The sequence below is a fragment of the Neofelis nebulosa genome, chromosome 3, assembly GCF_028018385.1.
Source record: "Neofelis nebulosa isolate mNeoNeb1 chromosome 3, mNeoNeb1.pri, whole genome shotgun sequence".
Taxonomy (NCBI): Eukaryota; Metazoa; Chordata; class Mammalia; order Carnivora; family Felidae; genus Neofelis; species Neofelis nebulosa.
In genome coordinates this window covers 10170103-10183059 of record NC_080784.1, presented here as the reverse complement: position 1 = coordinate 10183059, position 12957 = coordinate 10170103, and positions in this window count along the sequence as shown.

The following is a 12957-nucleotide window of genomic DNA, read 5'->3' as shown; positions in this document are numbered from 1 at the left end:
TCATGTAACATCTCAACAACAAAAACATCCATTAAGCATAGATTTGAAGGTAAGAAGCTATACTAGATATAAAGATGGAAATTTCATAATGATGGATTAATTACAAATATTTCAAATTCCGAACTTCTATGTACTCAGTAACATAGCTTAAAATATATACAGCAAAAATTGAGTGAATTATAACAAGAAAGCAATTCATCATCTTCATGGGGGACATTAAGAAACCTTTTGCAATTGGTGCTAAATGAAATGGAAAATGAGGATGAAATGAAATATCTTTTAATATTATTAAAAAAATGTAGGGGGAAGACGACAGAGTAAGAGTATCCTTGACTTACACCAAGGTGTATCCGTGGATACACCAAATATTATACCCATATCAGTGTGAATGACCCAGAAGAAAGCCCCAAGACTAGCAGAACAGACTCTCCACAGCTAATCATAGAAAAGAAAATAGCAGGAAGAATGGAGAAATGGTTAGGAGTCAAATGGACCCATGAGACTGCTTGCAGAGTGGGGACGGATGCAGTGGGTGTGGAGAGGGAAAAGGAGCAGAGCCCACACCAACCATCTCAAGCATGTGAACCTCCACTAGAAAAACAAATACCCATAACATTTGGCTTTGAAAATGAGAGGGGTTTAACTTCATGTGTTTTTTTTCACTAAGTTATTTTGAGAGAGACAGAGTTTGAGCAGGGGATGGGCAGAGAAAGAGGGAGAATCTCAAGCAGGCCCTGCTGTCAGCACAGAGCCTGACAAGGGGCTTAAAACCTCAAACTGTGAGATCATGACCTGAGCAGAAGTCAAGAGTTGGAAGCCCAACCAACTGAGCCACTCAGGTGCCCCTTGTACGTTCTTTTAATCAGCAGGGCTTAACACCTGGAACTTGAAAAATTAGTAGGCTTAGTTCTAGGAGAACTGGATGGCATAGGAAAACAAGTTCCCACCCTTAACTTAAAGAGAAGTACAACAAACACCCCTGTTGAGATAAAGCATATAAGCAGCAGTTTGAAAAACACCTGAGGTATATGGGAAGGTATATTCACTAATCTCACAGCACGTGCTGGAGGGGTCAGAATCTGTGGAAGAATTCTTTAAGAACAAGGGAGTAGACAGGTGCCATTTCCTTTCCTCAACCCCCAGCCTAGATACACAGACACCTGCGGGAACCAGCTCAACCAGAACACTCTCCACCTAACTTGCAAACAGTGTGCCCTAAACCCACTCTGTGCTGTGGACCTGTATCCTCTAATTTGCCCTCAGCAAGACTGTTCCAAAGTGGCTATAGGACAGGAATTTAACACAAAATGTGCTAACACCGTGCACTCTGCCCATGCACTCTCCTGTGCACCTGCCCCCTTCCACATGCGCTCTCCAGGAGCCCATTCAAAGCAGTGCCACAAGCCTGGCACTGTGAAAGCAGCCACAACAGGGGTCAGCACCACCATAAAGTGACTCCTGCCACAGGGAGAGGGGAAGAAAATCATACAGACAAGTTCCACCCCTGCCCCAGCAGTGAGCTGAGGACACACATCTGATCTGATTGCAGGCCCCACCCATCAACAAACACCTGTCAGGTGATAACACAGAGAAAACACCCTGTAATTTCCTGTGACTACAGCTCCTGCAAATGCTTAGTCTAACAATTCAAGCCCAAGGTAGGCCCAGACTGGTCCACTAACAACACAGGGACAAAACTCTGCCCACAACAGGCAAAGAGAGCCATTGCAGATGACTGGACTGAAAGCAAATGCAGCTTAGCCACAAGAGTAAGGTGCACAAAACATGCACAGCAGACACTCTTGAAATGCCAAGTTTCAGTAAATAAAGAACACTGCGTTCCATGGCATTATAGGACCTCTTTTTCTAAGGCCACTACTTTCAGGACCAAGAGACATAGCTGACTTTCCTACCATATAATAACAGACACAGAAAGTCAGATGAAATGAGGAGACAGAAGAATACGTTCCAAATGAAAGAATGGGACAAAATCAAAGCAAGGGAGCTAAAAGAAATGAAGATGAGTAATATGCCTGATGGAAGATTTAAAATGGTCATAAAGATACTCCCTGGACTCGAGAAAAGTGTGGAGGGCTTCAGTAAGACCTTCACGAAAGAGACAGAAACATTAAAAAAAAAATTGGAAATGAAGAACTCAGTAAGTGAAATTAAAAATACACTAGATGGAATAAATAGTAGAATAGAGGAAGCAGAAGAATGGATCAGAAAAATGGAAAGCAATCAAGCTGAGCAGGAGAGAGAAAAAATAATAATATAAATCACAGAGAATAAGGGAATTCATAGAACAACAAAAAGCATGTTAACATTCACATTATAGGGATCCCAGAAGGAGAACAGAGGAAAAAATGGGCAGAAAATTTATTTGAAGCTGAAATCTTCCTGAATTTGAGGAGTAACCAGAAAGTGAAATCCAGGAAGCACAGAAAGCCCCTAACAAAATCAAGCCAAGGAGATCCACCTTGGGTTGGATATACAGTAATTAAAATGACAAAAAGCAGTAATAAAAGAGAATTTTAAAAGCACAATAGAAAACAGTTACAGAGAAGAGAAACTTCATAAGGCTACCAGAAGATTTTTTAGCAGAAATTTTGCAGACCAGAAGGGAGAGGCATACTATATTCAAAGTGCTGAAAGGAAAAAACCTCAACCAAGAGCATTTTATCCAGTAAGACTGTCATTCAGAACAGAAGGAGAAAGAGTTTCCCAAACACAAGTCAAAGGATTTAAGAACCTCTAAGCCAGTCTTAAAATAAATGTTAAAGGGGATTCTTTCAGTGGAAAGGGAAGACCATAAACAGGACTTAGAAAAGTAGTAATCACAAAATCGGTAACAAAGAATATCTATACAGGGATGCCTGTGTGGCTCAGTCGTTTAAGCCTCTGACTTAGGCTCAGGTCATGAGCTCATGGCTTGTGAATTTGAGCCCCGTGCCAGGCTCCAGGCTGTCAGCTCGGAGCTTGGAGTCTACTTTGGATTCTGTGTCTCCTTCCCTTTCTGCTCTCTCCCACTCATGCTCTATCTTGCTTTGTCTCAAAAATAAACATTAAAAAAAAAAAAGAATAGCTATACAAATCAGTCACAGTATCCACAAAATAAAAATATGTAAAGTATGACACCATATACTTAAAATGTGGGGGAGAGAGGAATAAAAATTTAGTCCTTTTAGAAAGGATTCACACTTAAGTCACACTAATTCATATAAACTGCTATAAGCTTAAGATGTTATATACAAACTAATGGCAACCAAAACCCAAAAACCAGTAATAGATACACTTAGATCATGTTCTCCTTAATTTTTACCTATCACTAATGAAAGCCAGCAAACTGTGAGAAAAGAGAGCAAGAGAAAAGAGGAAGAGAGGAAAATGCAAAAAAACATAAAACAATTAACAAAATACCAATAAATACATATATACCACTAATTACTTTGAATATAAATTGACTAAGTGCATCAATCAAAACACAGTGTGACAGAATGATAAAAAATTAAGACCCATCTATATGCCGCCTACAAGAGACTCCCTTTAAACTGAAAGACACATACAGATTGAAAGTGAAGGGATGGAAAAGCATTTATTATGCAAGTGAATATCAAGAGAAAGTCAAAAGAATAGTACTTATATTGAACGAAATAGTCATTAAAGTCTGTAACGCGCGACAAAGATACTACATAATCATAATGAGAACAATCCCACAAAAAGATATAATGAATATATGTATATGTGCACCCAACATAGGAGTACCCATATACATAAAGCTATTAGTAACAAACACAAATGAAACAATCAATAGTAATACAATAATAGTAGGAGAATTTAACACCCCACTTGCATCAATGGATCAAACATCCAAATAGAATATGAAAAAGGAAACAGTGCCTTTGAATGATACATTGGGCTGTATGGATTTAACAAATATGTACAAAACATTCCATCCTAATAGCAGACTACACACTCTTTTCAAGTGAACGTGGAACATTCCTTGGAAAAGTCCACGTTTTTTTTTTTAATTTTTTTTCAACGTTTTTTATTTATTTTTGGGACAGAGAGAGACAGAGCATGAACGGGGCAGGGGCAGAGAGAGAGGGAGACACAGAATCGGAAACAGGCTCCAGGCTCCGAGCCATCAGCCCAGAGCCTGACGCGGGGCTCGAACTCACGGACCGATGAAAAGTCCACATGTTAAGCTGCCAAACAGTCTCAACAAATTTTAAAAAATTCAGTCGTATCATGCATCTTTTTCAATCACAACACTATGAAGCTAGAAGTCAACCACAAGAAAAAAATTGGAAAGAGCACAAATCCACGGAGTTTCAATAACATGCTACTAAACAACGAATGTACCAAACAGAAATCAAAAAGTAAATCACAGACTGCAGAAAACAACAGAACAGAAAACAACAACAACAAAAAAATAACACAAAGATCCAGAATCTTTGGGATGCAGCAAAAGCTGTTCTAAGAGGGAAGTTTATAGTAATGCAGGTCTAACTCAAAAAGCAAAACATTTCTCAAATAACCACCTACCCTTAAACCTATATATGCTAGAAGAAGCAGCACACACACACACACACACACACACACACACACACACAAAACAAAACCCAAATACAAAATTGGTAGAAGGAAAGAAATAATAAAAATTAGATCAGAAATAAAAGAGAAAGTAAAAAAAACAATAGAACAGATCAATGAAACCATGAGCTGTTTCTTTGAAAAGATCAACAAAAATGATTAAAAAGAGACAGAGACAGAGAGAGAGGACTCAAATCAACAAAATCAAAAGTGAAAAAGGAGGGGCGCCTGGGTGGCGCAGTCGGTTAAGCGTCCGACTTCAGCCAGGTCACGATCTCGCGGTCCGTGAGTTCGAGCCCCGCGTCAGGCTCTGGGCCGATGGCTCGGAGCCTGGAGCCTGTTTCCGATTCTGTGTCTCCCTCTCTCTCTGCCCCTCCCCCGTTCATGCTCTGTCTCTCTCTGTCCCAAAAATAAATAAAAAATGTTGAAAAAAAAAATTTAATAAAAAAAAAAAAAGTGAAAAAGGAGAAATTACGATCCACACCACAGAAATAAAAAGGATTTTAAGAAAGGGTGCCGGGTGGCTCAGTCAGTTGAGTACCAGACTCTTGATTTTGGCTCAGATCATGATCTCACAATTGTGAGATTGAGCCCTGCATCAAGCTCTGTACTGACAGCATGGAGCTAGCTTGGGATTTTTCTCACTCTCTCTCTCTCTCTCCCTCTGCCTCTCCCATGCTTGCTCTCACTCTGTCTCTAAACAAATAAAAATAAAAACAATAAAAATTAAAAAAAAAAACAGGGTGCCTAGGTGGCTCAGTCAATAATCATTAAGCATTAAGCATTTGACTTCGGCTCATGAATCTCACAATTCACGAGTTTGAGTCCCACACCAAGTGGGCCCAAACCCTGCTTTGGGTGAGCACAAGCCCCACTTTGGGTGATCCCCATTTTTCTCTCTCTCTCTCCCACTCTGTCTCTCTCTCTCTCTCTCTCTCTCCCTCATTCACTTGCTCTCTTTCTCTCTCAAAATACAAACAAAACAGCAACCACCACCACTAATGGAGCAAAGTTTATTTAAAAAAAGGATTATAAAAGGTTATGAATAATTATATGCTAACAGACTGGACAATCTAGAAGAAATGGATAAATTCCTACAAACATATAACCCCCCAGAACTGAATCAATAAGAAACAGACAATTTGAACAGACTGATTACCAGCAATAAAGTTGAATCAGTAAAGAAAAAGAAAAACCCAACAAACAGAAGTTCAGAATGCAGAAACTTCATAGGTGAGTTCTATCAAACATTGAAAGAAGAGTTAATACCTATTCTTCTCAATCTACTCCAAAAAACTGAAGTGGAAGGAAAGCTTCCAAATTATTTCTAGGAGACTAGCATTACCCTGATACCCAAACCAGATGAAGTCACTACAAAAAAAGAGAACTAGAGGCCAATACTTCTGATGAACATAAATGCAAAAATCCTCAACAGAACATTAGCAAACCAAATCCAAGAATATATTAAAAACCCATTCACCATAATCCAGTGGGATTTATTCCCAAGATACAAGAATGTTCCCGTCAACAGCAGAAAGGATACAAACCACGTGATCATTTTCAATAGATGTAGAAAAAGCATTTGACAAAGTACAACATCCATTTTTATAAAAACCCTCAACAAACTAGGTGTAGAGGGAACATACATCAATATGATAAAGGCCTTAGAAGAACAAACCTACAGCAAACACCATCTTCAACGGGGAAAAACTAAGAGCTTTTCCTCTATGGTTAGTAGTAAGACAGGAATGTCTTACCACTGTTATTTAACATAGTACTGGAAGTTCTAGGCACAGCAATCAGACAACAACATGAAATCAAAAGTAATGAAATTGGCAAGGAAGAAGTAAAAGTTTCACTATTTGCAGATGACATGATACTCTATATAGAAAACCTTCAAGATTCCACCGGAAAACTACCAGAACTGATAAAGGAATTCAGTAAAATCAAAGGATAAAAACTCAATATGCAGAGCACGTGCACCCCAATGTTTCTAGCAGCACTATCAACAACAGCCAAAGTATGGAAAGAGCCCAAATGTCCATCGGTGGATGAATGGATAGACAAGATGTGTTTATCCAATGGAGTATTGGAGTAACACAATGGAGTATTACTCGGCAATCAAAAAGAATGAAATCTTGCCATTTGCTACTACGTGGATAGAACTAGACGGTATTATGCTAAGCGAAATTAGTCAGAGAAAGACAAATATCATATGACTTCACTCATAGGAGGACTTTAAGATACAAAACAGATGAATTTAAGGGAAGGGAAGCAAAAATAGTATAAAAACAGGGAGGGGGACAAAAAACATAAGAGCCTCTTAAATACGGAGAACAATCAGAGAGTTACTGGAGGGGTTGTGGGAGGGGGGATGGACTATATGGGTAAGAGGCACTAAGGAATCTACTCCTGAAATCATTGTTGCACTATATGCTAACTAACTTGGATGTAAATTTAAAAAAATAAAATAAATAAAAATTTAAAATTTAAAAATTTAAGAAATTAAAAAGGAAAAAAATCAATATACAGAATTCCACTGCATGTCCATACAACAATAATGAAGTAGCAGAAAAAAGAAGTTAAGAAGACAGTCTTATATGTAGGTGTAGCAAAAATACTATACCTAGGAATAAACTTAACCAAAGAGGTGAAAGATTTGTACTCTGAAAACTCTAAAACACTGATGAAAGAAATCGAAGATGACAAACGTAAAGATAGCCCATGCTCACAAATGGGAGAACAACATCGTTAAAATGTCCATTCTACCCAAAGCAGTCTACAGATTTAATGCAATCTCTACCAAAATACCACCACCATTTCCCAAAGAGCTATAACAAATGATCTTAAAATTTGTATGGAATGACAAAAGACCCAAAATACCCAAAGCATTCCTGAAACAGGAGAACAAAACTGGAGGTATCACATTCCCATATTTCAAGACATAATGCAAATCTGTAATAATCTATGCAAAACGGTGATGGCACTAAATAGACACATCAATCAATACAACAGGGAGCCCAGAAATAAACCCACAATTATATGGTCAATTAAAATTTTTTTTAAAAGGAGGCAATAATATGCAATGGGAAAAAAAATCTCTTCATCAAATAATGTTGGAAAAAATAGACAGCTATAAGAGTAAAATGCCCAGTTTTTTACACCGAACACAAAAATTAACTCAAAACTGATTAAAGGCCTAAATACGAGACTTGAAACCATTAAAATCCCAGAAGAGAACACAGGCAGTAATGTTTCTGACATTGGCCATACCAACATTTTTCTAGATATATTTCCTGAGGCAAGGGCAATAAACACAAACATAAACTATGGGGACTGCATCAAAGTAAAAAGCCTCTGCAAAGCAAAGGAAATAGTCAAGAAATCAGAAAGATAACCTACTGAATGGGAGAAAATATTTCTGAATTACATCTCTGATAAAGGGCTAGTATCCAGAATAAAGAACTTTTACCACTCTACCAAAAAACAAATACTCCAAATAAAAAAATAGAAGACACCAACAGATATTTCTCCAATGAAGACAAGGGTCCAACAGAAGCATGAAAAGATGCTATGACTCATCATCACGAAAATGCAAATCAAAATCTTGACAAGATACCACCTTACACCTGCCAGATGGCTTAAACAACAACAACAACAACAAATGTAAGAGACAACAAGTGTTAATGAAGAGGTTAAGAAGGAATCCTGCTACATTGTTGTTGGAAATGCACACTGGTACAGCCACCGTGGAAAACCGTATGGAGGTTCCTGAAAAAATTAAAAATAGAATTACCATATGATCCAGTAATTCCACTACTGTATTTAACCAAAAATTAAAAACAAACTAATTTAAAACATATATGCCTCCCTATATGAATTGCATTATTTGCAGTAGCCAAGCTACGGAAGTAGCCCAAGCGTCCACTGATAGATGAATGGATAGAGTTGGTATATATAAATGTGTGTGTGTGTGTGTGTGTGTGTGTGTGTGTGTGTGTGTATACAGACACACACACACACATATATATATATACATATATATATGTGTATATATATATATACATATATGTGTGTGTGTGTGTGTATATATATATATATATATATATATATATATGCATACATACATGATGGAATATTACTCAGCCATAAAAAAGAATGCTATCTCACCATTTACAGCAACATGGAACAACTTAGAGGATATAATGCTAAGTGAAACCAGATAAATCAAGATGAATACCGTATGATTTCATTCCTGCATGGAATTTGAGAAACAAATGAAGTAAAAAGAGAAACCAAAAAACAGACTCTTAACAATACAGAACAAACTGGCGGTTATGAGAGGAGAGGTAGGTGGGTGGTGGGTGAAATGGGTGAAGGAGATTAAGACCACACTTAGCATCATGAGCGGTGAGTACTGTAAAGAATCAGTGAATCAGTGTATTGCACATTCGTCACTATATAACATTGTATATTAATTATACAAACAAAAAACTTAGCTTCATTTCCATATATAGAACCAGGCACCACAAAACTACAAAAGCCACCTTTTTTTTCCCAGCTGGTAGAAAATATTTGCCAAATTTTACAGTTTGGCATAAAAAATCCTAAAATATTAAAATGTTTTAATTTCCTGACCATCACGTAATTTAGGTATCTGTTTTAAAAAAGATAACTACAGTATTTCCCAGGTCCCTAGATATTAAACCATGCCCATGTGATTATGCTATAATTCAAACATGAAATCCAACAAAATTTAGAAAACATGTAACTGAATAATTTATGAATTCTTGCAGGATGTAATTAAAACAGGGTGTAATGAAATGTATTGCCTGAGAGGAGTATTTAAGAAGAAAATATAAAGTATCATATATCTGTATTTGAAATTTCTTCTAATTCAACTAAGAAAGGAATAGAAAAGCAAAATATAGATATACGTAATCAAAAGTAGAAGCCTAAATTTTAAAAATAGAGAATTCAGACAAAGCCAAGAGTTGATTCTTTGAATAAATTAATAGGAGATGACGATCTCCTATTACTATTCAGTTTAAATAACAAAAAACATTTTTAAACATCAGAAGTTAAAAAGGGACATTACAACATACACCACAGATATTAATAATGAAAGTATATTACAAACTATGTTAAGCAATATGACAATAAGATGAAAATATTAAAGCTAATAGAATCAAAAATAGAAAATTTGCCTATCTTGTGGTCTATCAAAGAAATTTAATCCATTAGGAAACATCTTCACAAAAAGAGACACTCTGGTTCAAACGCTTTCTCCTTCCACCAGAGGGAAAGAAGTACTCTTGTTGCTAAAAACAGTTTCCAAGCCTTCCTTAAAGTTAACAAAGCAGTTCTACGATGCACCTTGTCATTTTCCCAATGAACCTTTATTTTTGAAAAGGCTAGAAACCTTGAGTTTGTGCAGGTTAACATAAAATAAATTAGATAGTGGTGGCATATAATAACAAGGTTTTAGCCTAGAGCCACGGTGGAGAATTTGGGATGGGGGATATGGAGGGGATATTCAAGGAAGATACTCAGAGACACAGAATATCTCTGTAAGGAGAGATACTCCTGTTACCTGGTTGGATGTGAGCCCAGTTAAATAAAGTGTTAGGTACAGCCTGATACACTAAATAAAAATGTCTTGAGAGATTTTATGAAAGGGTTGAGACTTTTTTCTCCGGACACTAACAGTAACACACACAGTCTTAGAAATCGATGGCTGCTGCTTTATGGGAACTTCCGGAGGTAACAAAGTATCCAGAAGAAGCAGGGGGATGCAGAAAGACCAAATGTCCTTCTTTAGGCATATGTGTGGGAGAATGGGTACTATGGAAGACAGCACCAACGGTCTTCAAAATAATGACCCAGGAGGGCTACCTTGTGGACCAAGAAAATCTCAGTAATTATTTTCTTTAAAAGCAGGATTTACAGGGCATTGAAAGAGTTCAATGAAGGAGCAAAAAGACATCCTAGGGGAGGTGAAGTCTGTGAATGTTTGCTCCAGAGAAGTTAGTAACAGCACAATCTTAACAGTCCTTTAAGTGCCTGACTCTAGATTTCAGCTTAGGTCATGATCTCATGGTTCCTGGGATGGAGTCCCATGTGCAACATGGAGCCTGCTTGGGATTCTCTCTCTCCCTTTCTCTCTCTCTCTCTGCCCCTCCCCCAGTTGGCGCTGTGTCTCTCCCTCAAAATAAATAAGTAAACATTAAAAAAAAAAAAAAAAAAAAAAGGACAAGCATATGGCCCCTTTCTTCTTTCCCTCTACCCCAATTTACCCTATACTCATCCTGGAGACTCTCCACCAACAGGACACAGAGGTGGTAAAAGAGTCAGTGACCACAACCCCGTGTCCTAGTTCAAGTCCCTGAGCTGAGGAGAGGAAAATATGGTAATCTGACATGAAATTGACAGTTTAAATTAGATATTAAACTTTTTAATCCAATTCTGATACTTCAACTATCTTAATTACCAAAGTGAGACACTTTTTACTATTGAAACCTACTGGAAGGCTTTGGGCTATCCTTGAGATTTCTAGAAAAGGCAGGGTAGGGAGATCCTAAAGAGCTTATTGGAAGCCCATAGCTGGAAAAAAATGATCCATTTCCTCTCTGCACTCAAAAAATTCAGATTTTGAGGCAGAGTGGTTATAAAGTGATAAAAATATACATGCGTACGTTATTTTGTTTCAATTTTCCATATATTTTAAATGAAATTTTTATCATAGCATAAAATTTATTTAAACCCAATAGTGTTAATTTTGTCTAAACAAAATGAGCTTTCCATTTCATTTATGTTATTTTGGCTTATTGCACCGAAACAATATAATTATATAGGTAATATATATGGATAATATATATGCAATTATATATGTATATATATGTAATATATATGTAATATAGTATGCAGAACATGTAACATTTTGTATCAGACCTTACTTATTATAAATCATGTAATATTCATATATTGTAGGGTACATATTCTATGTTATATATGGTATAGCATATACTGCCTATTATATAATATAAACTTTAGAAATTTAACATTGAAAATATAAAAAGCATATAAAATATTTTCATATTTGCTGTGGTTTTGCCTAAGAAAAACTATATATTGTTTTTTTTACTTTACATGTACATATGTATCTCATATTTATGAATGTAGAGAACTCTACCACAACCATACATTTATAGGTGTAAACACTCATAACCAGAGAATGTTAGTTGAGATTATAAAATCAACATACGACCTCCAAAAAAAACACAGTCCACTATTTACAAATGTAAGAATGAACAAAAGTAAGTTTACTAGGAGTATTTTTAAATTTGCCAAGTTGTTTCCTTTTGTCCCCTGGGGAAGTCTTTGTTTCTCTGTGTTTGTTTGAATAAATAAATGTTTTATTGCTGAATAGTGTAGTTGATACCTATGTGGAATACATTCCCGTACCTTATAAATTACCCTGACCATCTGTAAATGCATTTGAAAATTTCTATAGTTTCACATATTTCAGTAATACCAATATCAGAGACAGCCATAGTAACACAACATTGAAAATCTGTTTGGATATTTAATCACATTTTTTACAACTTTGAAGGATCAAGTAAAGCTTATAGTCTTTGCATTTTTGTTGTTATGGTTGTTTTTTAATTAACCAGGATCACCTTGAAAACAGTACAAAGGTGGAATAATTTTCTTCTTGGACACATTAAATTAGTTGGTTTAAGCTTTCTTACTCATTTATATTGATCAACAACAGTCTTGCCAAGCATAGGACTTGAACTTGTTTTTGTTGTTGTTTTTTTGGTTTTTTTAAAGTGTGGATTACTTTATTCCTTTAAAACAATTTTGAGAAAAGTCAAAGCCAGGGTCATTTTAATTTGATGTGATGAAAACTAACATAAAAACTGGGTAGACATGATTTGCCTTGATTTAACTTGCAGAATAAGTGTTTCACAAATGTGATTTTATGAAGATTAAGAGTAACAGAATATAGCTGGGCTAGAGACATTTTCTTAAAAACCATACTTCTTTGTCCCCTAAATCCAATTTTAAAACATATGCTGGTATAGTTTTAGGTTATTCAATAATTTTTTCATATAATTTTCCTTTCTCAGTTTTGTTTTTGGTTGTTTTTCTAATTCAAATCTAAGATTAGGCCAGGGCACTAGACTTTGGGCTCCAAAAAAATTTAGCAGGAGTATAAAAAAAAAAAAAAATACCAAGGGCTAGCATAGCCTGACTACATCAAGCCTGGGAATCTCATGAAATTCAGAGCCTATTCTCCCCATTTGATATAATGCTGGATTTTACAGCTACATCACAGAGGAAAGTCCACTCATGTAA